General features: G+C 42.7%; 1 protein-coding gene across 11 annotated transcripts in view; it reads left to right on the top strand.

The window, feature by feature from the left end:
* Osbpl6 (oxysterol binding protein like 6) overlaps positions 1–27,243 on the top strand; it is a 199,385-nt gene that overhangs the window by 66,598 nt on the left and 105,544 nt on the right. For 10 of the 11 annotated variants that reach the window (XM_052725740.1, XM_052725739.1, XM_052725743.1 and 7 more), the window contains one exon: positions 24,273–24,440. The exons of the other annotated variant lie outside the window; for it this stretch is intronic. The gene's annotated coding sequence lies outside the window, so the exon portion shown is untranslated. The remainder of the gene's footprint in view (positions 1–24,272; positions 24,441–27,243) is intronic. 11 annotated transcript variants of the gene reach the window in all.

The following is a 27,243-nucleotide window of genomic DNA, read 5'->3' on the forward strand; positions in this document are numbered from 1 at the left end:
TATGTATTGAAATCTACTTAGAATTGTCTACCACAAAATATCTTCTTTATCTTTAAAGCCCTTCTCTTGTGAAAATCACTTAGTTGGATTTTGACTTTGCTTTATAATACCTTCCTTTTGAGGAGGAACAGGGTCTTCCCATGTAGCCTAGGTTGGCCTTGAACTCAGAATCTGAATGTTTGAGCTTCTTGAGTGCAGGGAGTACAGGCATGTGCCACCATGCCCAACTTTACTTGTTAATCTTATTGGAGGCATACCAAAAAAAAAAAATAGAGCAAAACTAGTTACTAATGGCTAGAATACATTAGTTTTCTAAATCCTATACCCCCAGAGGAAGCTTTAAAAACACCAGGGTGGTACCAGTGCTTCTATATTGTGTTCCCAAGTGGCTATGAAGAGATTTGGGGTTGTTTTATAATGTTCAATCATTGTTCAGTTTTGCTGGAGCAAAATTTCTCAAAGAGACAATCTTTTGCCATCAACACCATCACCCCACCCCCACCCCCAAGAGATTTACTAGAGATTTGGTACAGTTGGCTACCTCAGAGGTTATCTTCAATTCCTACCAGTACCTCAGCCCCTCATCTTGATTTCCTTCATAACATGATGTGTCATTAGGTTCTAGATTTAAAAGAATGCTGGGAACAAACTTTGTGGAGAGAAGCTGTTGTGGAATATTTGTGTACACTGAAGCTGTGTCTCTGCCTAAGGTGCCTTCTGATTGGTTGAATAAAGAGCTAAATGGCCAATAGCTAGGCAGGAGAGAATAGGTGGGACTTCTGGGCAGAGAGAGAGAAACTGGGAGGAGGAATCCTGGCGCCCGATTTCGCCAGCTGACTTGGAGCAAGTGGGATGTGCCACACTAAGAAGAGGTAACCGAGCCATGTGGCAGAACATAGGTTAAGAACAATATGGGTTAATTACATTAAGAGCTAATTGGGGAAAAGCCTAAGCTAAGGCCAAGCTTTCATAATTAATAATAAGTCTCCAGGTCATTATTTGCAGGCTGGCGGTCCAGAGATGGTCCAACCAAAAAGCTTGCTACAAAAAGCGATTTGGAGAGGGAAGTAATAGAGAAATGGCTATTCTAAACCTTGCAGAATTTCCATCCAGCTGTGCTCACTCGTGTGTCTTCTCGATGCCTGCCTTCACTGTTTCTGAATGGGAGTGCTTTAGGGTTGAAAGGGCCTTGGGATCCTTTCAAGTCTTACAGCTCATTTCATTCAAGGTTTGCCCTGCGATATTTGTGATGTTTGTGCTCCAGGAAGGGACAGCTGAGGGCCTGGGATAAACAGTTCAGAAGCTTTGCTGTGTCACCCATCTCCTGACTTGGGAGATAACACAGACCATAGTATGTTCCATGGGCTGACACAAACACACTCCTCTTTGAGGGCATGGAGGCTCCACAACCCTGTGATGAGTTGGAAGGACAGAGCAGAGAGAAAACAGCACACACAGCCTCTTGGGAGGAAAAAGCCTTCCATGGCTAAGGCATGTGAGAATGTGGGGAAATAGGACTTAGAATGTGACTTTCTGATTTTGTGGGGGGGGGGAAGGCCAGGACTGTTACTAGGGTGATAGCTGGAGTCAGGACTTTGGCTGGCAGCCTTGGTATGTCTTCAATTGCACAGGCCTTTTGCTGTGGGACTGTGTAATATCTTCTGTCACAACAAAGGAGCAAGACGTGGGCACTTTGAAGCATCTTTTTGTTTAGTAACTTCACAACTAGCAGCTCAGATGGTCTTCCCTGGGCAAATCCTAAAAGCCGGCAGTTGGTAGGTTGAACCTGGATGTCTTAGGGAAGTCATGTGGAAAAGCACTCGTGGGACATTTGGGGCAGCATGAGAAGGAGCAGTTCATAAGGTCATTTCCTAACAGAGCTGGAAGATCAGGACAGAGTTGTGGTACAAAGATCATGCTCCCCCAGATCGGATCCGGAGAGCTGAACACTGCAAGCAGGATCTTGGTACCGCTATTGTTTGAAGAAGACAATTCGAAAGAATTGATGCAAGTGTGTGTGTGTGTGTGTGTGTGTGTGTGTGTGTGTGTGTGTGTGTGTGTGTGTGTGAGAGAGAGAGAGAGAGAGAGGGGGGGGGGGAGACGGACAGACAGAGAAAAATTTTGAGCTAGAAGGTCCATGTTTGAAATATTAACCTTGAATGCTTACTCAGTTTAAAACTGAAGCCAACAGTAGCATACCAGTCAGCCCTGCCGGTTCCCCATTCCATTTTGTGATATTTGCACCTGATTAAAGTTAGCCTAACAAACAAGTTTCTAAAAAGTGAAATAGAGGATGGGCCGTGTGTTTACTTTTACCTGGGTTTCCTTGAGTTTAATTTGTGCGTGCCTTGATATTGGAGCCAAATATCTAGCTCTCAATTCCATGTCTAATGGAGTCCTGTTAAGGATTTAATGTGTCTTATCCCTAACGCAATTTTTAAATATAGATCATGAACATTATTTTGGCTAGCCAAGCTTTTGTGGGTTTTCTGAAAGCTGATTCTTAATTATGAGCTGCAGTTTATCCAGCTGACTTAAAATCCTAAGCCAGCTTTCTTCTGGAATCTGCTTCTTGGCATCTTCTCCTGCTTGTCAGTTGGTTGTATGTGTGAAGATTATGAACTCGACTGAAAGCATACATTCTTGCATTATTAGGAAATTATGGTACAAGTAACTGCTCCACGAACTGGAAGGGAGATGAATCGCACAGTATATTTTGTAAAGGACTATAATAAATACCATTGGTGTCAGTCACGCTTCTGATATGTGGCTTCTATCACTATGTTTTCAAGCAGGAAAAACTGAAAAGTCAACAGATGGACACTGTGTATGTCTGGAAAAAATATCAAAAATATCAAACATAGAATATGATCCAATACAAATCTTCACTGGTATGAATTTGCTGTATTTGTATATTGCTTTATAGTTTCGAACTTATTTTTATATCCATTGAGTTACACGAGACCTAGTTAACAATCTGGGATTGTTTAGAGTGAGATATGCCAGGAATCGTTATCTCTGGTTTCTAAGTAAGTGAAATGAGTTCAGAAAGGTTACATTTTTTGCCTAAGGAACCAAAAACCATTAAGGGATAGAGAGAGGACTAAGCCTGGGGCTTTTTGTTTGTTGGTAGTACTGGGGACCAAGCTTAAGATTGCACATGCTAGGCAAGTGCTCTGCCACTGGGCTCCATTTCCAACTCTTTAACATTTTAAGAAGCCCTTTGATGATAGAACATTTCAAAGCAGCATTAACTACCCTTGTATCATCTGCATGTTTACCAACTCTCACTCCACTTGATGGCAGTTTTTAAAGTGGACTTTTAAAAGTGGTTTTATAATGAAGCACACTGCTCTTGGCTGGGTATGTTTTGCACACGGGTATCTCCATGCAGCTTACACCCTATCATGTGAGTTCTGTTGTCTCCAATGAGTCTCTCGTGGCCTTTCTAACTCATCTCTGCCTCTGTAAGTGGTGTCTTGATTTTTGTCCCATCAGAGACAAACTGCTTGCCCGTGACCTCCACATGAATGTTGTCTGCTGTTTTGTTTCCAGCTTCTTTTGGTCAGTGCCACATCTCTGAAGCTTCAGCCTTTTGACCCAAGATCAGTGATGTTTGAATGTAGTACTCCATCTGTCCTCATCTCGTAGCTTCAGAAAGACGATTTCCTGAATGGCAAGAAAGCAGGCTCAGCCCATCTTTGCCTGGGTGCACTTGGAGAGAATGGCCATTCTCTTTGTGGAAGCTCCATCGGCCTGTGCAGTAACTGTCGATTCTGTCTGAAAGGTAGACTCCATACCATGAAATAATTTGCCTGCAGGTAGGTGAGTTGTAGATTATAAAAGAGACATCACCACCCTTGTCCTTATTGGTTGCCCCTAAGGTTCCTGCCTGTGTGCTTGAGAGTTGTGTTGTTCAAGTTCCTTTGGCGAGGGTACCGGTATTTTAAGGTCAAGCACTGAAAATTATAAGATCCAGAAAGCCATTTACCTGTCTCCTAATTCTTAACGGTATTACTTAATAGCTTAGTTTGCTAATTAGGTAGAAGAGAAATGATCAAAATAGTGGTTAAGTTACTGTATCCTGACTTTGTGTTTAATTTAATTTTGTTTAATTTAAAAGAAATCAGTGAGGATTCAACAGTAGAATTAGATCTGATGTGTTATTCTTCTGTAGGAAATTTTCTTTGAATTCTTTAAGTCAATTATCTCAATTTTAGTTGGAAAAGGGTAGAATTACCCTTACATTTAGCTTCCAGGGAAGAAATAGCCAAGAGCATATTCTGGAAATACTCATGGGCAGAGCAGTGAAGCCAGGGCTGAACGTGTTTATGGACGCCACTGGCTCCTTTGCCAGAGAGCAGTTTTCTTCCCCAGAGGAAGCTCTTGCATCAATGCTGATGAGTTTCTTTAACAGGAAAGTGTACAGAAGAGCTCAAGAGGTGAAACTAACTCTTTACATTATTCTTGTTTCTGCTTGCATTAAGTTTGAGTCGGTACTGGCCGATTTGTTTCCCCAAATGAAATCGTTGCGACTGTGAATATCCTGGGAACGTCAGTTGCTTCCTACCCGCGAGCGATCGATGGTCTATGCCCTGATCCCTTTTGTTGGTTAGGAGTTGCAAAATGGAAAACTTTTTAATTGGAGCGTTCTTCTCCTGTTTTGGGCTAGAATGCTTCTATAAGCAGTAACCATTTTTGCACAATGGCCTCAGCTACCTGGGGATATGGTGTATAACAACAACAAAAAAAAGCAAGATAAATACTTTTCCAAATGAGTTGTTTGTCTGGCCTCCCCTTAAGCTGACCAGTTATATATATTTTTTTAGATCATAAATTTATGGATTTACATATGCTTGAAGTGTTTTAATACATCTAAGTCTTTTTAGTTTTTTGAGACAGGGTTTCTCTGTGTCACAGCCCTGGCTGTCCTAGAACTCCCTCTGTAGACCAGACTGAATTCAGAATGATGCACCTGCCCCTGCCTCCCAAGTGCTGGGGCTAAAGGGGTGCACCACCACCGCCTGGTTCAAGTCATTCTTTTCGATGATTAAATTGTTGTATTGTTAGAGACACGTCTGCTAGCCAGTGTGTATGTGTGTATGTGTGCATGTTGTTTGTGGCATGTATGCATCTGTCTATCATCTTCCCATCTACTTTTCTGTCCAGTGTCTTCTTGCTTATCTCATGTCCGTATTCCTGGCACTACGAGTCTTTGACAGACAGCTGTTCTAATCTCACTGTACCTTTGTCCTCAGATCTGGAATTGGCCACTTATTCAAGGTGTTCTGACTCCTTCTGGTGGGACTGGTATTTCAAACAGGGCTGTGAAATGCTAGGCATGAGGTGCAGTGACCACACTTTTTCTACTTCTTTTCAGAGAATAAAATTAGAAAATGTTACCTTGAAGCAAACTGTTTACTAGCACATACTGATGCCCTCGATTCAAATGGAGGACTATAAGGATTTTTAAAATTTTAAACTGACCTGCTTTCTTTAATGCCACCCACCTTTATCTCTTTGCCTTCCATGTCCTAAATCTTGGTTCTTAGTGAAAGCTATATTCATATTTGTGTGAATGGATATGAGCAGAATTCACAATAAAGACTGATGCCTAACTTATCTAGATGTAGTTTCCAAATGGATAGAACAAATCCTGATGATAGGAAACAGAATGACAAGCAGCCATGGTGATGCATGCTCCTAATTCCAGTACTAGGGAGACTGAGGCAAGAAAATTGGAGTTTGAGGCCAGGCTATGCTACGTCATGAGATTCTGCCTCAAAAATGAGGCAAAATTAATCAGAATGCTGGCTCTTTGGACTTTTTGATAGAAAGGCTAATGTTTTTTATATTGATCTAGTCATATGTGTTTATAAAACATCACCATATCTACCTAAGAATGACTTATGACAATATTCTTCAGGAATGTTTTAATTCGGTAGAACAATTAAAGACGATATTCACAAGAGTCACCAAAGAACAATTAGTTTAAAGTGAGTGGGGTAACCAGTCACGGACTATGAGGTAATAAGGACATAATTATAATTATAAAATTCTAGAAGATGTGTCCACCAAGGGATCTTGGAATAGTGTATATTCTGTTTTTCTGCCTATACCTCTGCCCTTTTACAAAAATGGCATTTGAACAAGTACGAATTGAGAGAAGTTGGGAAAGGTGAAAGTCAAGTATTGGTCACTGACGTCTGGAGTGCAGAAATGGCTGCAGGCCTTGATGGGAAGCGTTCCGTGTGAAGTGATCGGGAAACAGACTGCAGGGGTTCATGTGGGGAACTTCGTATTGAGCAAGTTTCAGCTTTGGTAGCCTGCTCTCCAGTTGCTTTCTCATGCTGAGCAGTTTTTATTTAGCAAAAGTATTTTATTTCTAGAAATAAGATTGTCAGACCAGGAATATAAGACAACATTAATTGGATACAAGCCCCTCCTGGTCATGATGGTGCTCCTCCTTTAATTACACAAGCTCTGGGCCATCGTCTTGGTCGGGTTTTTCCTAGTTTTAATCTTTTTTTTTTTTTTTTTAAGGAAAGGGAATGTGACCTGGGCGGTGTTGGTGTACGCCTTTAATCCCAGCACTCCGAAGACAGAGGCAGGCAGATCTCAGTGAGTTTGAGGCCAACCTGGTCTACAGAGTGAGTTCTAGGACAGCCAGGGCTGTAACACAGAGAAGCCCTGTCTCAAAAAATTAAAAAAAAAGAAAAAGAGGAAGAAATAAAAAAGAAAATGGAATGTATGTGTAAGACATTTTGACTATTTGTTTTTTTTAATCAAGCTGGTTGGGAACACATGCGTTCTATACATAATTGATAACTGAAGTGATTGCTACATGGATGGAATGGGATAGTTTTAGATGCAGATCAGAATTATTTTGCTGAATGATAGTGAAATTCAAAATTAAATGCAGAGGTGAATTAATATGGGGGGTTGCTTGTTATAACCTTACTTACTTTTAAAATGCCAGGCTTGAGGGATGTTGGCTTTAAAAGAAAAAAAGAATATGTTAAATATGTTCAACTGTTTTGAATATTAAAATTTCCATCATACATATTTCAAAAGAAAATTGTTTTTGTGGGGGTGTGGAAAGTTACCAGCACTTTAGGGTTATATAAAAATGTTAGTAAGCTTTATTTCATCATTATCATTCAGAACCTATCTCCAAGGGAAGTTATTTCATGAATCAAAATAAATGTTACCCGAGGAGCTACTCTGTTTATTTAACCCAAAATTCATTTTTAAAGAGGATTGCTAATATTTTGAATTAGACATCACTGAAATGCTTTGTGGCAAGAGCGGGATTTCTTTTAATATTCCAACAGAAAGCAGCTTAATGGCCTCCATTTTGGGATGCTGGGATCCCATGGAGATCTGTGAGAGGGTGAAGAGAGACTGCCTATTTACAGGGAGTGTCAGGGCAGAGGCCCCTCTATTCATTCTCCCCGAGATCTTTCTTTATAGTCACTATAAGAGGACACCGGTGTACATGGATGACCTTCCCTTTAACTGAAATCTTACTTGGAATCACAGGTTTTGAAAATATGGGAGGCAGGAGAGGAGCCGAGTAAGAACTTAGAGTTCATCGCTGAAGAAAGCATGTCCAGTTCCATACACAACCCAACACCCATACCCTAAACTTCATTTATCCTTGTTAACACCTCTAGTACGTCGCAGTTCCAAGTTTATAATTAAAGGGCCTGGAACACTGGATTGGCAGCCCTTACTTGTTCTGAGAGTCAGTATAACAATAGAGTCCTCCTAAGACGGGTGTTAACATGATCCGAGACAGGGGCAGTGAAGAGGGATTTACAGCAGCTCTCCAGCAGCCTGGCATCTTTGGTGTACAGACAGAGACCACACAATTTGAAATGTCAGAGTCAAGGGTAGCTATTAAGGTGACCCAACACAAAATTGTAAACTTACTTAAAACATTAGCTTTTTTTTCTCATAATTTTTTTTCATAACTTGATTTCATGATTCTTGATCGCAGACTTTGTGGTGACAGCATTGTGTTGCGGTATCAGAAGGTTGGACATACCTAGCTTGCCTGGGACAGGTCCCTTCGTTATGATCCACAGCTGTACTGCAATCTGGGCTCCTGTTCTCACTTTCTTGGTGCGTTCCAGAACGATCTTTCAGTTCTGCAAATCACCTAACTAAGGAGAAGTGCCGCCCATCTTCACGAAAAGTAAACCCCTTGCAGTTGCATGACTTGAAGCATCCTTTCCTCATGTACATGTTGAAACAAGCGATCATTAGTATAGTTTATGGGGCACGGTCTCCTAGTGTTGATTTATGAATCCCGATCACAGTCCTCCATGTACTAGGTCAGGCAGAACCCTTTGCATGCCCCGTGAGTCTCTTAATAAGGTTGGAAACCATTTTGGCTCACACAGAGTAATAAGGTTGCATTTAGCAAGTGGGCCTCTTCCATACAGTGGGAAACAGGACCAAAGTATATCCAAGTTCTAGGTGGCATGACTTTAAACTATTTAGAGTACAGGAATCCCTTTCTACTGCAGATTTCATCATCCTCAACATGGTAATGATGAAGTTTTAACGGAGTCAGTGTATAGGAAATGCTTGCACTGTGTGTGCATTTTCAGGCCCCCTTCATAATTATGCAACTTCCAAGGGCTCCTTGGCTCTTACATTGGGAATCGCTGGTATAGGTTTCAGAGACAGCTCAAAGGAGACCATTAGGACACAGGGATTTTTCAACCATTATTTTTAGAGTTTTATACTAATCATTGCTTCCATTAAAACATGCATGTATATTTGTAAATGATTAAACACAAGGTTAAAGTGTGTCCAGGATACTTATTTTGCTTTTACTTTCAAGTTCCATTTCTAGGATTGGATAATTGTTCTTCAGCTGTATTTGAGGTCACAGACTCTCTAATGGTGGCTTTCCTTTGGAAAATACAGGCCAGCCCTTTGGGGGCGATGGCAGCCTTTTGGTATTGAGAGGAGTTGGGTTGAGAAGCTTCCTCTTCCATTGGCTCAAATATGAGATGGCTGAGGCAGGAACTACGTTCTTAGGTCTCACCTCCTCATTCCCTTTCTTGCTTGCTCCCCACTTTCTCCTTTCTTTATCCTCTCTCCCTTACTTTGTTCTGCTGGAGCTTAGGAATACCCCTGCCAGCATACTCCATGAATGCCATGTAGCCTTGAGAAGCTTCAGATAGAGGATAAACCATATGCTAGGGGAAGTTCACAGATCTCTAATTGCAAATTGGTAAGTGCTATAGTAAAAGTGTAGGTGCTGTGAGACTGGGTAACAGAGGGATGTGGCCCAGCCTGCAGAAACAGAAAGCATTTCTCTTGAGAACTGCCCCTTGGACCGAATTGAAAATAAACAGATTAGGGAAAACAAAAAACCAAAAACACAAAATAGACGAACAACCAACCCAAAAGACAGAGCAAGTTCCAGGACTGCCAGGGCTACACAGAGAAAACCTGTCTCGAAAACAACAACAACAATAATAATAGAAATTAATCACATGATAAGTAAAGAGAAAGAAGAATTTTTTCAGTCAGATAAAGTAGGAAATGCTTAGAAACTTAGATAATGTGGTGTGGGATCAGACAGAGAGACACAAGGGCAGCACCATTCCAAGGTTTGTTGGGGACACTGATTGTCAACCCTGAGGACCACACTGAGACTAGTGAACTGTCACAGACCCATTATGTGTTTCTGATTTTCATGGAATCATGCAAACCACATAGGCCCTTACTGATTGTATCAGTTACTTTTCTGTTACTGTGATAAAACATGGTGATGAGGGCAACTTGATGTAGAAAGAGTTCATTTGGGCTTGTGGTTAAAGAGGGACAAGAGTTGATGATGGTGGAGCAGAGGAGGCATGGCAACAAGACACAGGCCTGGCAGCCAGAGCTGCAAGCTGAGAACTCATATCTTGACTCTCAAGCACAAAGAGAATGCTCTAGAAGCGGCACAGTCTTTAAACTCTCAAATCCTGCCCCCAGTAACACACTTCCTCCAGCAAGGCCACACCTCCTAAACCTTCCCAAACAGTGTCACCGTCTGAGGACCAAGTGTTCAAACGCTGAGACTGTGGAGGACTTTCTCATGTAGACCAGCTCACTGACCAACATGGATATGGACTTTGATGGGTGTCACCAGGACAGCACTTGGTGAGGAAATCCAGAAGAGGACAGGAAGGTCAGCCTGAGTGCTTTGGATCTTCTCTTTGAATACCAGTGGAGAAGCTGAACAGAAACCAAGCATGTTGCCAGTATGCTCCAGGGTGGTTGAGAGACTTGCTAGGTTGGTGAGGGGTGGGCACGTTCTGTGAGGGAGCAGGTGGTGCCCAGCCACTTACATTTTGTGCGTCAGAAGGAGTATAAACATGAAACCTTAATCCATGGTCAAGACTTGAGGAGAGGGCAGACTGTGTGGTCTTCTGACTTTAAGTGGCTTCAGGAATCAATCACAGGACCTGCTGTAATTAGAATAAGATGAGAGAATTAAGACCAGAGCAATTCCTGGTTGTTCAACTTTGCCCTCTCTGTGAGAGCACCCAAAGATGTTGTTAAGTAAAGTACATTTCTGAGTGAGGCCCAAACTTTTTTTTTTCTTTCTTTTTTTTTTTTTTTTTACAACTTTTAGGTATTTTCTTCATTAGCAACTCTTAAGTTACATTAATTTTTTTTTTATATTGGAGGCTGAATAAGCATGACATCATTTTTGTTATTCTCAAGGATATTTTCTGGGCATGTTGGCACACCTTAGGCCCACAGAGCTTGCACTGGAGGATGGGATTTCAGGCTTTAGCTTTGTCCCCAAAAGACAAGAGAAGACATCGGTCCACCTCTCATTTCTTTACTTTTCCTGCTTTTCCTCTTCTGCACCCCTAAGTGCCGCTCCAGGGTGAAGTAGTTAATGGGAGAAAACTTTGAATACCAAGCCACGCTCTGTGTTCCAGGCATCAGCATAGTGGACGCAGGTCTAAGCCGTGTGCTTCTGCATACGTGATTTGCAGATTTGCAGATGTCATAGAGGACAGAGAAGAGCAAACTTGGAGGAAACAATACCGGAAGGTACTGTGACTGTGACTGCCTGCTGTCTGTAGTAAGACACCCTGAGGGCCATCGAATGACACAGGGGGGTTTGAAACAGCCCAAGAAGCTACATCTTGAGACCGCTTATTAATTAATCAATATATACTGTGTCATATAATTGAAGACAAGAACAGATGTGGTGTCTGAAGATGGTCCGTGGTTTGTCCGGGCCAAATAAACACAGTCAGCAATGAAGCCCTCGCTTCCATTAACATCCGGGCTCCTCAGTGATGAGGACTATGTGTGCTGTGTGTACAGTGTGTGCACAGTGGTTGGCATTGAGCAGATAGTAGAAGGGAGGGAGGAAGGGAAAAGGTTGCAGAGCACAAGAGATATTAAATACAGTGTTTTGTTTGTTTCTATCTTCCTTTTACCAAAAGGTAAACATATATATTGTTTTAAAAATGTATTCCAATTAAATAAAGCTATCTCTGGGTGAAATCTCGAGCAGTGGTTCTCAGCCTTCCGAATGCTGTGATCCTTTCATACAGTTCCTCATGTTGTGGTGACCCCCAACCATTGAATTATTTTCGTTGCTACTTCGTAATTGTAATTTTGCAACCATTATGAATCGTGATCTAAATATCTGATATGCCAGGTATCTGATATGTGGCCCCTGTGAAAAGATCATTCAACCCCAAAGGGGTTGAAACCTCCAGGTTGAGAACCACCAGTCTAGAGCATTTCTGGTATGGTGGAGTGTCCTCTCAGTGTCCCTCCCAACCTGCACCTTCTTCCCCAAGGAACTGCCATTCTGATCACTGCAACAACACATTACTTTAGTCCACCTTTGTGTTTCATATAAATGAAAACACTCAATGGTCTTTAAAAAAAAACTTTATTTATTTTTGTGTGTATGGGTGTTTTGCCTGTGTGAATGTCTTATGCACCACATGTATACCTGGTACCCATGGAGGCCAGAAGAAGGCATCAGATCCTCTGGGACTGGAGTTATAACTGGTTGGTTGTGAGTCATCATATGGGTGCTGGGAATAGAACCTGGGTCTTCTAGAAGAGCAACGAGTGCTCTCAACCATGGAACCAATCTTTCTGTTCCCACAATATTCTTCTTATGTTGAGATTCATCTATGATATTGCTTACCTATATTGCCTCTACTAATATCATACATTTCAGGAGATTACTCTTTTATTTCTGTGGATTGCTTCTTTGTGCGACTACTCAACAATTCCTACAGTGTTCTGCTCATTTTTTAAAATATGGATACTTACTCACTCTCATAACCAGACAGATGAAGCAGGTTCGTGCCTGGATCAGTACAGTGGCTCAGAGGTGGCCTCGGAGGACCTTTCTGTCTCTTTCTCTCCCCTGTCATCCTCAACATGTCTTCCATCTCAGAACTTGTCATCATTGTCCTTTGGTGGCCTCCAGTGCTTCCAAATGAGTGTTTCTGCCCTGGACCTCAGCTGTGGTTTGTGCGTTGGGAGACATCGACCTTTTTAGATGAATCCACATCACTTTGTGTAGCTCTTGCTCTCTTGTATATTCATATCAGAAGACCACGTCATAGCTTTGTGTTCATTTAACTCTTCAATGCAATGTTCCTGTGTATCATAAAGGACATAAGTGAGGAATCAGCAGATGAATGTGACACAAAGGGTAAGAGATGGCTGTGGTGGTGGCATGTCTAATGTATGTTATAGTAATTAAAAACTGCCTCATATACACACCTTTCCCAAGGCCACACAACTAGAGAGTGATTAGAATACAGAAATGAAATTAGGTGGTCCTCCATATCTAAGTCTAATAAAAGTTAGGCATTTGACATGAACATTTGAATGATTTTTACATGTAATTTTTCTGAGATGGCAAACTAGTAATCTAAAATAGTGTGGTTTTTACATAAGTATTAGGTCTTACTTTTGAAAATACAAAGTTTTTTTTTTAATCTCATCTCAGTTGTTCTGTAGTAGAAAGTCTACATTGCTAGCTTTGGAACATATACTGTGGGTTGTGTGTGTGCTCTGAGAGCAGGGTCATGAGGCAAGTTCATCACTGTAGAGAGTGCAAACACTATAGAGTGTGTTTGTCTAGGCCCCGATGGTACAGGCACAGCATACATTGTCTGTAGTGTCCTTGTGTGTGTGTGCATGTGTGCATGTGCATGTGTGTATGTGTGTATATACATATAGTCTATTGTTCCTATGCCTAATATTAACAAAACAGAAGAAATGAAATCAAGCATGAAAGAAACTGATACAAGCAAGACAGGCGAGGTTTGGGGCTGCTGCCTCCCTTAGTAGCTTGCTTTAAGGTAAGTAGGAGTACATCTAAACATATTAAGAATATAGTATGAGTGGCAACACAGTTGGTTTGCTTAGACCACCATCCCACAAACACGAGTGACCCATTGTCCCATGACCTTCCCATTGCCCAGATGCTATGTAATCTCATCACTGACCACATCATCCTTACATGGCATGATCCTATCTGTAATCTCCAAAGCAACTGGCACTCTGTTTAGCTTAAACGCCCATTCTGCAGATGAGGAGACTGAGAACCAGCTGAGGAGGATAACCTCCCTTGTAGCATCCACACTGGGACCTGTGCCTTATTTGTTTAACTCCCAGGCCCACGTGTTCACCTTGTAGTACTTTAGGCTTCTGCTTACACCCCCAAACTGCCTCTCACTGCTAGGAGATTGCTGTCATGTGATAGTGTAGGCTACCCTGTTTCCCCCATATATTTGTTCCTTATCAGTTTATGACATCAGATTAAATTTCCTGAACAGCTTTGCATTGTAATGGACCACACTGTTCACTGTCTCACGGTTTCACATTGATTCAATTTTATTGCTACGGCAGTATGTCTTAATACAGGAAGCTTAGTTGTAAGAATTCCAGCATGCCTGATTTAGTTGTTAAACTTTGATGTAGTCTAATGAGGAAAAAAAAAAACCAGTGCAGAAGCCAGATAGCAACCTAGACAAAGACAGGTGCAGCTGGCCAAGGAAACGGAACAGGTTGAAGTAATCTCATCTAAGAAACTGAAGAGTAGCCGGGCGGTGGTGGCGCACGCCTTTAATCCCAGCACTCTGGGAGGCAAAGCCAGGTAGATCTCTGTGAATTCGAGGCCAGCCTGGGCTACAAAGTGAGTTTCAGGAAAGGCGCAAAGCTACACAGAGAAACCCTGTCTCGAAAAAACAAACAAACAAACAACAACAAAAAGAAACTGAAGAGTAAAGTGATGAACACAGACATTTGGCCAGGACGATTCAATTAAGACGTATATGAAAAATAACACGGAATAGGTCACTTTATACTTCTTTAGTATTGATTTTATAATTTCAAAACATAGCATAATTTATGGCCTTGCCACTGGACAGTGTTTCCTGAATATATAATTTTAAACATTATTTTGACCTCAGTTTGCATGTGGCAGATATGTTTATACTTGAGTGTATGTATTTCTGAGTTGCTGTAAAGACTCAGCCACTTAAAATATTAAAGAATCTCCTGCCACTTGTCCAAGGATTCTTTTGTCATTTCGGGAATCCGTGTGACATCAGAGGCCGCATGTTCTGAATGTCGTTGATACACAAGCTGTGCCAGATGGATCATCCAGCAGAACATTTCCTGCCAGTACAACATTTTGTCAGGGGATGCTGTAACGGTCCATTCTTCCTTTTGAGTTCAGGTCTTGGGGTGTCTGTTGTGGCATGATTTGGCCTTAGGACAGTCTCTCATAACTGAGAGTGTATATTAAAACTCATTTATGTCACAGTTTGTCCAGTGAGAAGCAGTGGGAGAAGCCTTCTGTGGATGGAGGACTAAGGTCATGGGAAGAACACGCCCATATCACAGCCTTGGAGTTTCACATAAGAGTGAAGTTGGTCTCTACATAGTAACCCTGTACTCACATCCGTAAGTGCCAAGTGACATGTTAGGACCTGTGGGGCTCTGCCCATGTTGTATCAGATGGCCAAGACACAAAAGTTCTCTTGTTAATCTTTGTCTTGGCACTTGTGGGTTCTGGACCATGTCAGATTCTCTGATTTTTCATATTTGGGAGAATTAAGGCATATTAAAAATGATGATTGAAATGATCACTATGTACACAAGTTTTGAGAGCTCTTTATCTGAAGCTGTGCTGGCTGGTTTTGTGTGTCAACTTGACACAAGCTAGAGTCCTCAGAGAGGAAAGAGTCTCAGTTGAGGAAATGCCTTCATGAAAATCAGCTGTAAGGCATTTTCTCAATTAGTGATCCATGGAGAGAGAGAGAGCCCAGCCCATTGTTGATGGTGATGTCCTTGGACAGGAGGTCCTGGGTTCTATAAGAAGGTGGGCTGAGCAAGCCATGGGAAGCAAGCCGTAAGCAGCACTCCTCTATGGCCTCTGCATCACCTCCTGCCTTCAGGTTCCTGCCCTGTTTGAGTTCTTGTCCTGACTTCCCTCAGTGATGAACGGCAATGCTGAAGTGTAAGCCAAACAAACCCTTTCCTCCCCAACTTGCTTTTTGGTCATGGTGTTTCGTTGCAGAAATAGAAACCCTAACTAAGACAGAAACCTAGAGGCAGGCAGCACTTTGAGTCTGGATTGTGAAAGGAAGAGACTGTTTCCTGTGATTTATGTTACTTGGGGATGTATCTGTTACGTTAGCAAGACGGAAGCTTTTAATAGACCACTTAATTGTTGGCAAATCACTGGTGATACCAACAGTGGTTTCTTTGCACTGTAGCTAGCATTAAACTTGTTTCATGAGAAGGCAAATTTTGAATGTGTGGGGGTTTGTTATTTTAATTTTATTTTGATGTATGTGTATGGGTGTTTTGCCTGCATGTATGTCTCTGCAACATGTGAATGCAGTACCTGGAGGCCAGAAGAGGGCATCAGATCCCCTGGAACTGGAGTTACAGATGGTTGTATGCCACTGTGTGACAGCTGGGAATCAGACCAAAGTTGTCCAGAAGAACAACCAGCGCACTTAACCACTGAGTCATATGCTTTTGACTGAAGCCTTTCTTCAGCAAGGCTCTGAGGGCATGTGCTTGTGCATTTGATGTAAACGACCAGTCACATTGGACTTAGCAGTATGGTGCCTTCTTGCATATTCAGTGAAGAGTATGGCGTGTCCATGGAGCAGAGGTGGACACTGCTCTAAGAACAGTCCTTCGTGAAAAGAGAAACTGCATATGCCAATTTTGATCAAGGTAGACTACAAGTCTGAGGAGACTGAACAAGGATCATAAAAATCAAGTCTGGAAAAATGATTCCTGCTGGGCCGTGGTACGAAATAAAGGTTGAATGGGATGCAGGAGTGAGGGGAAGACTTCTAGGCAGAGAAGCACACAGTGGGCAGGGAGCAGGTATGATCAGGGTAATTGTAGGAAGCTGGGCTTTCAGAATGTGCATCAGATAAAGTTGGAACATAGCTGGGTTTGGGGCGTATAATGGCGGACCCTTTAGTATGAGGCTAGAAACCAGAAACCTTTTCCTTTCCTAGTTTCTGTTTTAACGCTCATATTTTAAGTTAATTTATGGTCCAATCGTAATACCATTAGTGAGAACAAAGTGTTCCTTTGGCAGTTCCCCAGGGAACAAAAAACACTGCTCATAGATCCAAAATAGTTAAGGGATGGGTCACAATGGTCCTTTAGACTAAACATTTCGGACAGAGGCTGCCCCATCTGCCTTGCGTACATCGTTCAGAAGGAAGTCAGCCATACCACACAATTGAACTTACCTTGAGTTCTCCTTGCTTGGATAATTTTATGAATGACAGCCACCCTCTTTGGCCCTCTTTGGCCAGGTGTGTGTACTGATGCCTAATTCTCGTTTTCTTTGTCAAACAGATGTGGATTTATTTGAAAGCTGAGTCATTAAGGTCTTTTATCTTTCTTCCCAATTTCCCGTTTACCCTCCTCTTTTTGGATTGGCTTAGTCGTAAGCACAGAGGAAGCTATTGATTTTTCTGCCTGAAAAAGGAGCAGGCAGGCCTTTCCCCATTTCAAGGAATTGTATTACGAAACTGTGGTGTGCATTGAGATAATTCCCGAGTTGATATTTTTAGCTATGGAAGGTTGTTAGAGAAATCTTATCAGATAAGGTGGAAATGCTTTTCAGTTGGTAAAGATATTAGTGAAGAGGGCCATTGTTGTTAGGACTCACTACCTAAATGATCCAGTTGACTAAAGCTTAAGACGAATGTGGGCAAAGTCAGTTTATTTTTATCTGCCATGATCTCCTGCAACCTGTACTTTCTGCTTTTAATAAGTTCTAAGAACAGCAGGCACTTACGTGTTTTAAGTGTTACACAAATGAATCAGTTGATTCCTCAGACAATCCTAACAGGCAGTGGGCGCCATAGCTCTCTTTGTCTTTATAGGTGCCGAGAAGCCGTGTAAATTATTCAGGAAGTCGGCAGAGCTAGGATTTGAATTGAAGACTGTTTGTCTGTAGAACTTTTAGTACTATCTCATTTAAACTCACACACTAGTGAGTATGTCCCTAGGTTTCGTTAAGTACAGTGTGTGCCTAAATATTTGTGACTGTACTCTGTGCCCTGTGAAGCTTTGAATTCAAGAAATTTCAGACTGTTAAACTATGTAGTCAACAGAAATCTATTGAGCATTTCCTCTGTTGCCCATATATCCTCTGTTGCCCATATATTCTCTTCTAAAGTTATCCCAAACTTCCCCCGTATCCTTGATTCTGTCAAATTATCTTTGTCCCTTGTTTTAAAATTTTATCTTATTTTATGTATATGAGTGTTTTGCTTGCACCTGCACCTCACATGTGTGCCGGATGCCCAAGGAGGTCAGAAGAAAGCATCAGATCCCCTGGAACTAGAGATACTGATGGTTAGTTATGAGTCATCATGTGGGTGCTGGGAATTGAACCGAGGTCCTCTAGAAGGGCAGCAAGTTCTCTTAACCACTGAGCCATCTCTGTTAGGATTCTGCGCCACTCCAGCTACATGACTGCGCATGTGCCGTTCGGGTTCTTACATCTTATGTCATCAGTAGGCGCTGGGGAGTGCGTACGGGTGTGGTCACACAATCTGTGCCTTAAAAGCCAGGTGCAGACCCCACCCACTTTCTCTCTGCTCTGCTCTGCTCTGCTCCCCCCCACCACCACCATCTTTCTCTCGCTCCAGGCCTGGCCCTCCTTTTTCCCCTCCCCCGCTCTTCCCTCTTAATAAAGCTCTGAAAACTAACACTGGGTTCTGTCGTGACCCTGACCTTTCCACTCGGTAACCAGCGCCCCGTGCCAGAACCAGCGCCGTTTATCATCCTTTCCATCTCTCCAGCCCCTTGTTTGCCCTTTTATCACTTCACTAGCAATGAACATTTTCTTTGCATATCATGGAGTACATATTTTTAAAAAAAAAAAGGCTCCAGGTTACCATAACTGAGTGTCTGTTATACAAGGGTCAACCACAGTTCTTCCATAGGGCATTTGCTCATTTATTTGTTTTTGTTTGATTGTGGATTTTGTTGTTGTTGTTTTCCTGGTTTTTCGAGACAGGGCTTCTCTGTGTAGTTTTGGTGCCTGTCCTGGATCTCGCTCTGTAGACCAGGCTGGCCTTGAACTCACAGAGATCCGCCTGCCTCTGCCTCCCGAGTGCTGGTATTAAAGGGGTGCGCCACCACCGCCCAGCTGTTTTTGTTTGTTTTGAGACATGAACTTGTTGTGTAACAGCTCAGGCTACCCCTGAACTCGTGATCCTCTTGTCTTAGATTGCAGATACCTGCCACCACGCGCTGCTTGTTCGGCCACTTTTGCAAATTAAATGTCACTGGAACCTAGCCTTGTTCGTGCATTTGCACACTGCGTATGCCTTCTCGAAGGATAGCAAGGTTGGATAGTTACATCAAGTAGCAGATTGTGTGGCTCATACAACCGAAAATAACCACTGATCCAGGTGCTGTTTACAGAGAGAATTTGCTGACTAGCTCTGGAGACTACACCATTCACAAGAGCGGAGTATGTCCCTCGCATGTTTCCTGTGCTTTGTAGCTAATGAGGTTAGCAGTGGCTTTGTAATATTTAATCCAGCTGAACTGCTGAGCCATTTCTGTTATGTTGACTTTGAGATAGAACTCAGCAAGCAGAAAAATCATATTTCAGACTCCTTTAAGTAAGCTATAGCCAGAAATCTGATATGAATTTGCGACAAGATTAACAAAATTAACTGGAGAAAAGGGAAACCATTTGCTGCTTACTAGGGCTAGATCATTTCTCTGCTTGGTCTTCAGAATCTGGCAAAAAAGAAGTCTTTCTCACTCTAATAGAGAAACATAATTTTGAATGAAGTTAGATGCAAGCAAAAATTTGGAAAAACTGGCTAGAATGTGGAAATAGAAAAGATTGTGGAAAGTCTCTTTTGTGTTGAGTGAATTAAGTGTGCTAGCATGGCTTCTGTAGTGAGCCATCCTATCCTTGGGTTCTGCATCCGCAGATTCAAGGAGCCAGGTGGAATCAGCCCCCGGGTTTGATTCCCAATATCACAGAAATGAAGCAGTGGCAAGGGAGGTAAGGAGGGAGAAGCCCGTGAGGATACAGACTGGGTCTCCCTGTCGGATATTAAGTTCTCTTGTTCCCCTGTCCCACACCCCATAGCTTCCATTTCCTGTCTGTTTGCTTACCGTGGCCTTCAAGACCTTCTGTTGCCTCTTCACTTTACTTAGCTGCTGGGCCTGCCTTTCTGAAGCATGATCATGGGACCCTCTGTTCTGAGTTTCACCCCGGCACTTTTCAGCTTGCACAATGAAATGCATCTCTCACAGATACTTGAAACCTGTGTGGTTCCACCTCCTGGGGCGCTGCTCCCCACTTTCCTGCTTTCACTTCAGGGAAGCACCGGGTCATGGACTGATGGGCTTCACTTAGCATTTCTTACCTTTCATGCAACCATTCACGTGGTTTGAAGTGTCGTTCATTCATCCCTGCCTGTCTGTTTCTTCCAAATGACATTCATCTTCAAGTACTTCTTCTTTTCTTCACCTTCCTCTGATCCTCTCTCTCCGCCCACAGAATCACACACAAATTCCAAGCTAGAATTCATATTTCCATGCCATGAATATCACAACACACTTTCTGCTTGTAGCTTAAAAAGGTTATCCAAGCCTATCTCGTCCTGTTATCTGAAGCGAAGTTCTCAATGGTATAACCGAAGGAACCTTGCTTTTTTTTTTTCAGAGCTGAGGACCAAACCCAGGGCCTTGCGCTTGCTAAGCAAGCGCTCTACCACTGAGCTAAATCCCCAACCCCAAGAACCTTGCTTTTTTATTTCTAACTTCTCTTCATTCTTCAGTTTTGATGTTTATATAAATAACTACACATTTGACTTACTCCTGAGTGGATCATGTAATAGTATTTAATGGCAGATAAGAAAACTCTGTGGGAAGTGGTGGCGCTTGCCTTTAATCCCAGCTCTCGGGAGGCAGAGGTGGGTGGAACTCTTGTGGGCGGATCTCTGTGAGTTCAAGGCCAGCCTGGTCTACAAAGTCAGTTCCACCTTGTCTGGGAGTGGGTGGGGGGGGGGGGGACTCTGACATGTTATTTCAGCTGGTGACTTTTAACATCTGTGATACATAGTTGCATTAATTACATTAGCTACATTGCAACAAAGCCTACCTGATAGGTAACAGCGACAGGAGTCTGTGTTTTTCATCTCTGGGAAGTTACCCCAGCACAACATATTTCCATAAAAGTTACTGGTTTATTGTACTAGTGTGGAAACCCTTGGGGTATTTTGAATTATCAGAGGCAGGAAGAGCCAGGATTTAGGTTTCTTATCAAAACACGGCTGTGGCAAAAAAAAAAAAAAAAGCAGCATGGTGGTCTTGTCATGAATTTCCAGTTGGTGATAGCAACAGTCAGCGCAACATAGCCAAATAAGGTCTTGTAGAATGTGTAGGGGGACGCAAGACAGGGTGTTTAAATAGAGACCGATGTGTTCTGGTGGAAGCAAAGCGAGCATTGAGCTAAAACTGTGGCTGCACATTTAAAGACAGCAGTCAGAGGTCAACTGTGAAATGAACCGGTCTTGTAGGTTACTTGGTAAAGTATTGTCCTGATGTCCACTGTGGTAGTCTTTGTTGTTTTAACCATTTTATGAAACTTCTCTTTGTTATTTAGCGGAGTCGTGGATCCCGCTTTCTCCAGGCTCCTTGTCCTCTGTACGTTTGCCTAGTAGCTTCGTGATGCAGTCTAGTCTTTGACGGAGCTCGTCCCCGTCTCCGATGGGCTTGGACGGGAAACAGAAGAGTGAGTGGAGCATGTACCAGACAAGAACATGAGTTCTGGTGGGCAGAATGCAGGCTGTGGGAGGGTTAGTCACAGGGCTGAGAGGGACGCTGCTGATTCCTGGCTTCCTGAGTGAGCCACTCTGAAGAGTCATTGCCAATTCACCAAACTCCTCAATGAGATCTTCCAGAGACTCCTACTTGAGTGATGGTTGGTGTGGGAGATTTTGTTCGAATCAGCTTTTCAACCTTTAAAACTTGCAGTTAATGAGTGTCTCAGGAGTGGGGGGTGTCCGGAGCCCTTTTCTGCTCCAGAAGATATTGTTAAATTAGAAAATGATTCTTGAGGTCAGTGTTGGTAGATAAAAAGCAAGTAGGTTGTTTCTTTGTTTGTTTTCATCAATTCAGTTCTGTTTGTAAGATGAACCTGTCCTTGCCTTGGGTACATTTCTTACTTGGAACTTTAAGAATTAATCTTCAACATGTGCTCTCACAAGGAGCAACCAGATTCAACTTTCTAGGTGTCTCACCTTTGGACTTCTGCCCTGCACACAGTTTCTACACAAAGTAAATAAGACTGGGGCAGGTTCTTAATGAAACTAAGGTGGAGTTGCTACTTGGTCAAAACGAAACAAAACAAGATATTATTCACCTGGGAATTTAGAATGCAGATGTTACTGTACACCTCTATCTGTCTTCATCCATTAATATGTATAGCCACAATACTCATTAACTTATGGCTCTCCGAGATGTTTGTTTATGTCTGAAGTGTGTAATAATTTTTAACCCAGAGTGCTCAGTCCCCTGGAAGGTCACAGCAGATGTCTCCATAAACGTTAATAACAGTTTCAAAACCAGCCAAAACACCTTAATCTTGGCATTCCTTAATAGCGCAAAAGCCTGCTCTTAACAGAATGGACAGTAATAGATTTCATTCCTTCTAGGGCACACACTGTTTAAAACCTGGTAACTTTCCATTTTGAACTCCGACCTAGGCTGTGTGTGTTGGGGGTGTGGACGGGCTAAGTCTGCTCCCTGCCTCTGACTGTGTACTTGCAGGCGGTGGAGATCAGATGTGGATAGAGGTAACTCTGAGACCAGGACAACCTCACACGAATAGAATAGACCAAAATCTCCCGGAAAAGGGGGTTGAGAAGGGAGCTGGAGGGGCTGGGGACTGCTTTGGAGTGAGAGTCTAAGCAGTGTATCGGCTAAGATGATAGGAGAAGAGAGGACGTGGTGAAAGGTTCCCCGGGCCCAGGTCTGTTTTGTGTGGGCTATGAGAACACACACAGGATGTGAGAAGCAGCAATGTTCTTAGGTGGGGGCCACAGGACGCACTCTGCATCACCCTCTCCTCTGCTGCATCTTAATGCAGGGATGGAGGTAAGGGTTGGAAACCTGGATTGTATCCCATGACCCCTCTGCTCTTCTTTACCTTTCCGCTTTTCAGATGATGTGGAATGACTAGGGAGGAAGATGGGGGTGGGGTGAGGAACAAGGACTTCCACATCGCCCAGCACTCTAACTCGACTCCCTCCTTTAGTTTGTGCCAAAAGCTTGACAGAGTCCATCACTGGCCAAAGCAAGGAGTAGGTGGCTAGTAGAGTTTCTATTCTGAAAATTTAGATTTTTACCATCTGCCTGCAATTAATTGTGTGAGATTAAAGGGCATAAATGGAATCCTGTGTGCCAGGAAGTAAAAGGTGCCATCCTGAGCACAAGATCACAGCGCCAATGGGTATTAACCAGTCTGTTTACACCATCATCATGAGTGACAGTTAAATTTGTTTATATCTACAAAATATAACACACACAATAGATTTATTTTTGATGAAGAGATGGAGAAGAATTTGGAAGAAATACTTTTTTAGCAGAAAGATGTAACCTAACAAAGTAATCACATTGGGCATGGTGGCTCCCTGTAATGTCAGCACTTAGGAAGCTGAGGCAGGAGGATTTCCAGAAGTTCCAGGCCAGTATGGACTACAGAATAAGATCTGATCTTAACTCCCCTTTAAAAAGGAGCAATCAGTCTATCCACAGCATTCAGGGTAGACAGGCCACTTTTGCAGTTTGAGTAAGTCATGGTCTGTTAGAGAGTGGGTGGGGTACACACTTTAAAAAAATTAAACCTGAGAAATAATTGTTATTTATGTTTATTCACTTTTTAATTTTTTTTACAAGACAGGGTTTCATTATGGAACCGAGGCAGACCTCAGTATCGAAATCCTCTTGTCTCATCCTCCCAGAAACTGGGACTATGGATGTGGATCACAACATCTAGTCTGAGGAATACTTTTGTCTACATGTGAAGTAATGAGCTTGCGAGAGAGATCTGTGGCTTGAAGGGAGAAGCTGCTGTTACGTTTCAGGCTCAGAGAGTAACTGGTGCAGCTTCTGCTTTGGGGCTGACTTCTTCCTTAAAGTCAACATTTATTTCCTCGGTCTGTGTCCTTTGCTTCCGGGGAGATCACGGCAAGTTGAAAACTGGATTCTATGGGAGTACAGTCAGTCAGCAGTAGTTCTACTCTTGAAAGGCAAATTAGAGACAGCGACTGGGTCCTGTCGGAGCACTGTGACTGAGGGTTTATGTTCCCGTGTGAGGAGCCCCCTTCATGTTTGTTATCTCTAGAGCACGGCCTGGCATTCACATTTTGTTGGAAAGCTAAGCTTGGTTCTAGACAGTGCACTTTGTCCTCACTGAGGATAGCTGCCTGGTCACCTGAAGGGTTCACACTCACTCAAGACTCCGGGCAGAGTGCAATTGTGAATCAGCAATGCGACTGAGCGCTGAGGAGTTCAGGGGTCACATCTTTGCAGTTGTGTAAGACTGGACAGAGGAGATAAAAACCGAGGTACCCGGTACAAGCTTTCTCCTGCAGAGAGCCCTGGGGAGGCATCTTCCTGAGTGTCGTGGATGTTCTTTGGAAGGGCCCTGCCTGAGTGTCAGCCCTCTTTTCCAGGTTCTGCTCCTTGCTGGGAAAACAGTAAGACGTGAAGACAATTAGGGTGCCACCAGTGCCACCAGTCTGAGAGACTGTGTCCCAAGAAGACCTGACGGCATCGGAGGCCAGCCCGCTGAGCAGCACTAATGGTGCAGGCGCGCTAGAAGACTTTGACACAAGGCAAAGGTGAGTGTGAAGAACGCACACTTGCAGCGAACGCAGGGCAGATCAGGCAGTGCCGAATGACTGCAAACAATGATGACGCATCACCAAGTCACAGGAAGGTGCTTCTTACACCTTCCTGTGGATCTGATCTTAAAATGATACAGCACAGTCCTCATTATGTTTAGTCATCTCAGTAACAAGTTCCATTTGACTTTGTTAAAGGAAAGGACATAAATGTTCAAAACATTGGTTCACTTATGTTTCTGTCTGCAGTCTATGTTACGTGGAAGCAAGACACTACCCTTCGCTCCTTGAGTGGTAACTTGCAGACCTCAACGTAAAAATGGCTGCGGTGTGGTCTTTGGTTTCTTTATACAGTTACATGTGGACAGCACAGTATGAGCACACGTGCGTTAAAAATATTTTTATCTGTTTTTGTAGTAAACAGACGCTTGGCGGTTCTGGTTTTGCCCATGAAACTAAAATGATGAGTCCGGAGCCAGCCACGCTTTATAGTCCGCTTGTCACCCTTGCCGTTTGCGCTTACTACGTTTTTAGCGTCAGTTCATATATTCCATTTGACGTGTGAGGCCTGGTGTGTTTGGCCTTCCGCATTTGGATACACCCCTCCTTGTTCTCCACAGCACTCTGCCTTCCCATGGGGAAGGCTGCAGTGTTAGTACTCTTGGGGAAGTTTTGCAAGATGCACTTCCTCTAGTCACGCTTGCTTGCCACTTGCTTGCTCTGGGTACAGGCAGGGTTGGTGATAGTGATGGTGATAATGTAGACATATGTAATCTGGGGAATATTCTTCATGAATGCTAATATCATTCTCCTGTGTTTGCATGGAGAGGTCCCTCTTGGGAGCTTAGGAACCAAGGCTCAGTAATAATTTAGTGTAATCATATGATGTGAGAAGCTTTCTACTTACAACTACATTAGTTAAGACAGCATGGTTTGTGAACTAATAGGACACAGGTCGGTTTTTAGACCATTTTTTTCATATGTAATAAATTCTAAAAATCAGTTGACTACATATGAACACTCCACATAAAAAGTCAGAAAACCACTGTTAGAAAATGTACAAAGTGATCTTGTTACCGTCCCAATGATTACTGTCTGATAGTCTTTAGCGTTCCATCAATATTTAATCAACTAGTCCTACAGATCGATAGGTGCCTGCTGGGCACCTATTTGAGAACTGTGGCATTTAAGAGCTCTGCATTTATTTTTTCCCCTTTCCTTACATGAACTCACTTTTCTGTACTTCAGTGCAACTGATTGCCTTTATTCTCTGTCATTATTTTAGCATTTATTATTTTATATCAAACATATGAGCTTTGAGAATCATCACCTGAGGGACTTACTAAGCCTGCTAGAAAGAAGGAAGCTTTTTCCAAGATGAGATGGCTCATTGATCTTGAGAGAGCTGATTAGCATAGGGATGCAGGCTGAATTGTTTTATTCAGACACTGTTGTTGTCATCTTAAAGTTGGGCATTTTGTGACCTAAGGGTTCCGATACTTGATTTAATGGTCATGTGACTGGGGATATAAAAGCGACTCATTGAACTGACTTCTCTTTGAATGGCACCTGTAGGGCTGTAGAGTGCATTTTCTAGCTGGCACATCTGGACCCAAGGGTGATTCACTGAGCGATCTGCTGTGCTCTTTACATATGCAAAATATTGGTATTGACAAATAATGCCATCAGAATTCAATATGTGCAGTGAATTGTGTTTAATCAATAACTTTTCCTCCACCTTGATCAATATCTTGTTCTAAATTGAAATTCATTCAGTAGTACCGCTGTTAATTTGATATTGGACCCAACTGTGGGTCTTTGCCATGGAAACATTTCATGACATAAGTCATTATGGGCATAGTACTTCTCTGTCCACATTAGCTAAACTCAGATGTGGAAGACTGACATTCTCTCAAGGCAATGTTTTCTTGAAGAAGAGGAGAGAAAGAGAAAAGAAAGAAGGGAAGGAAGGAAAGAAAGAGGAAGGAAGGAAGGAAGGAAGAAAAAACTGGAACAATTTACAGAAGTTTCCCCATGACTCATTTAATTCTGTCTCTTAAACAGATTTTAAACCTAGGCTGTCCATTTTCAAACACTGGCACAAATAAGGAAGAAAACTGATTATATTTTTCTGTAGCTTAGGGTTAGGGTTCTACCTCTTGGAATCTTTTAAGTCAGTATGTCTAGTAGAACCTCGCCCACATGCCCAGGTGAAATGTGTATGAGGCCATTGACTATCAGATTTAAACTCATGGAAATAAAGTACTTACAGATTTGTTTCCACACACTGGCTGAATAGTGACCTAACTATACAAGAGACAGACTCTTCGTCGGGTGAGGCTCAGGTCTGGGGAGATGGGTCAGTTGGCAAAACGCTTGTTGCGTAATCAGAAAGACCTGAGTTGAGATTCCCAGCACCGAGTGCGAGCCGGGCATACATAGGTATCCTCGCTCTGGAGGGCCTATCTAGCCTGCTTACAAGCAGTGCACTTTGGATTCAGTGAGAGACCCTGCCTCAAAGGTTTATTTTTAGCAGATTTGGAAAAAAGAAAAAAAACAAAACTCATGTTTCATTTGGTTCATGAGTCTCTTAACTTTTGTCTAGGATATTCGCCTCTTTTTCCAAGCTGTTCCTTTGTTGAAGAACAAAACCAACTTAGAGGATAGAATGTTCCAGGTGTCGTGTTTAGCTGTTGTTGCTCTTTACTCTGTAATCTAAATTTATTACAGCTTAGAAGTCAGATCTTGGTTGGATTCAGAGGCAAAAGTTCTGCTTCTTCCGTGGTGTGCATCTGGTGCC

Source organism: Peromyscus californicus, unplaced genomic scaffold, assembly GCF_007827085.1.
Source record: "Peromyscus californicus insignis strain IS unplaced genomic scaffold, ASM782708v3 Scaffold_7__1_contigs__length_154581171, whole genome shotgun sequence".
Lineage (NCBI taxonomy): Eukaryota > Metazoa > Chordata > Mammalia > Rodentia > Cricetidae > Peromyscus > Peromyscus californicus.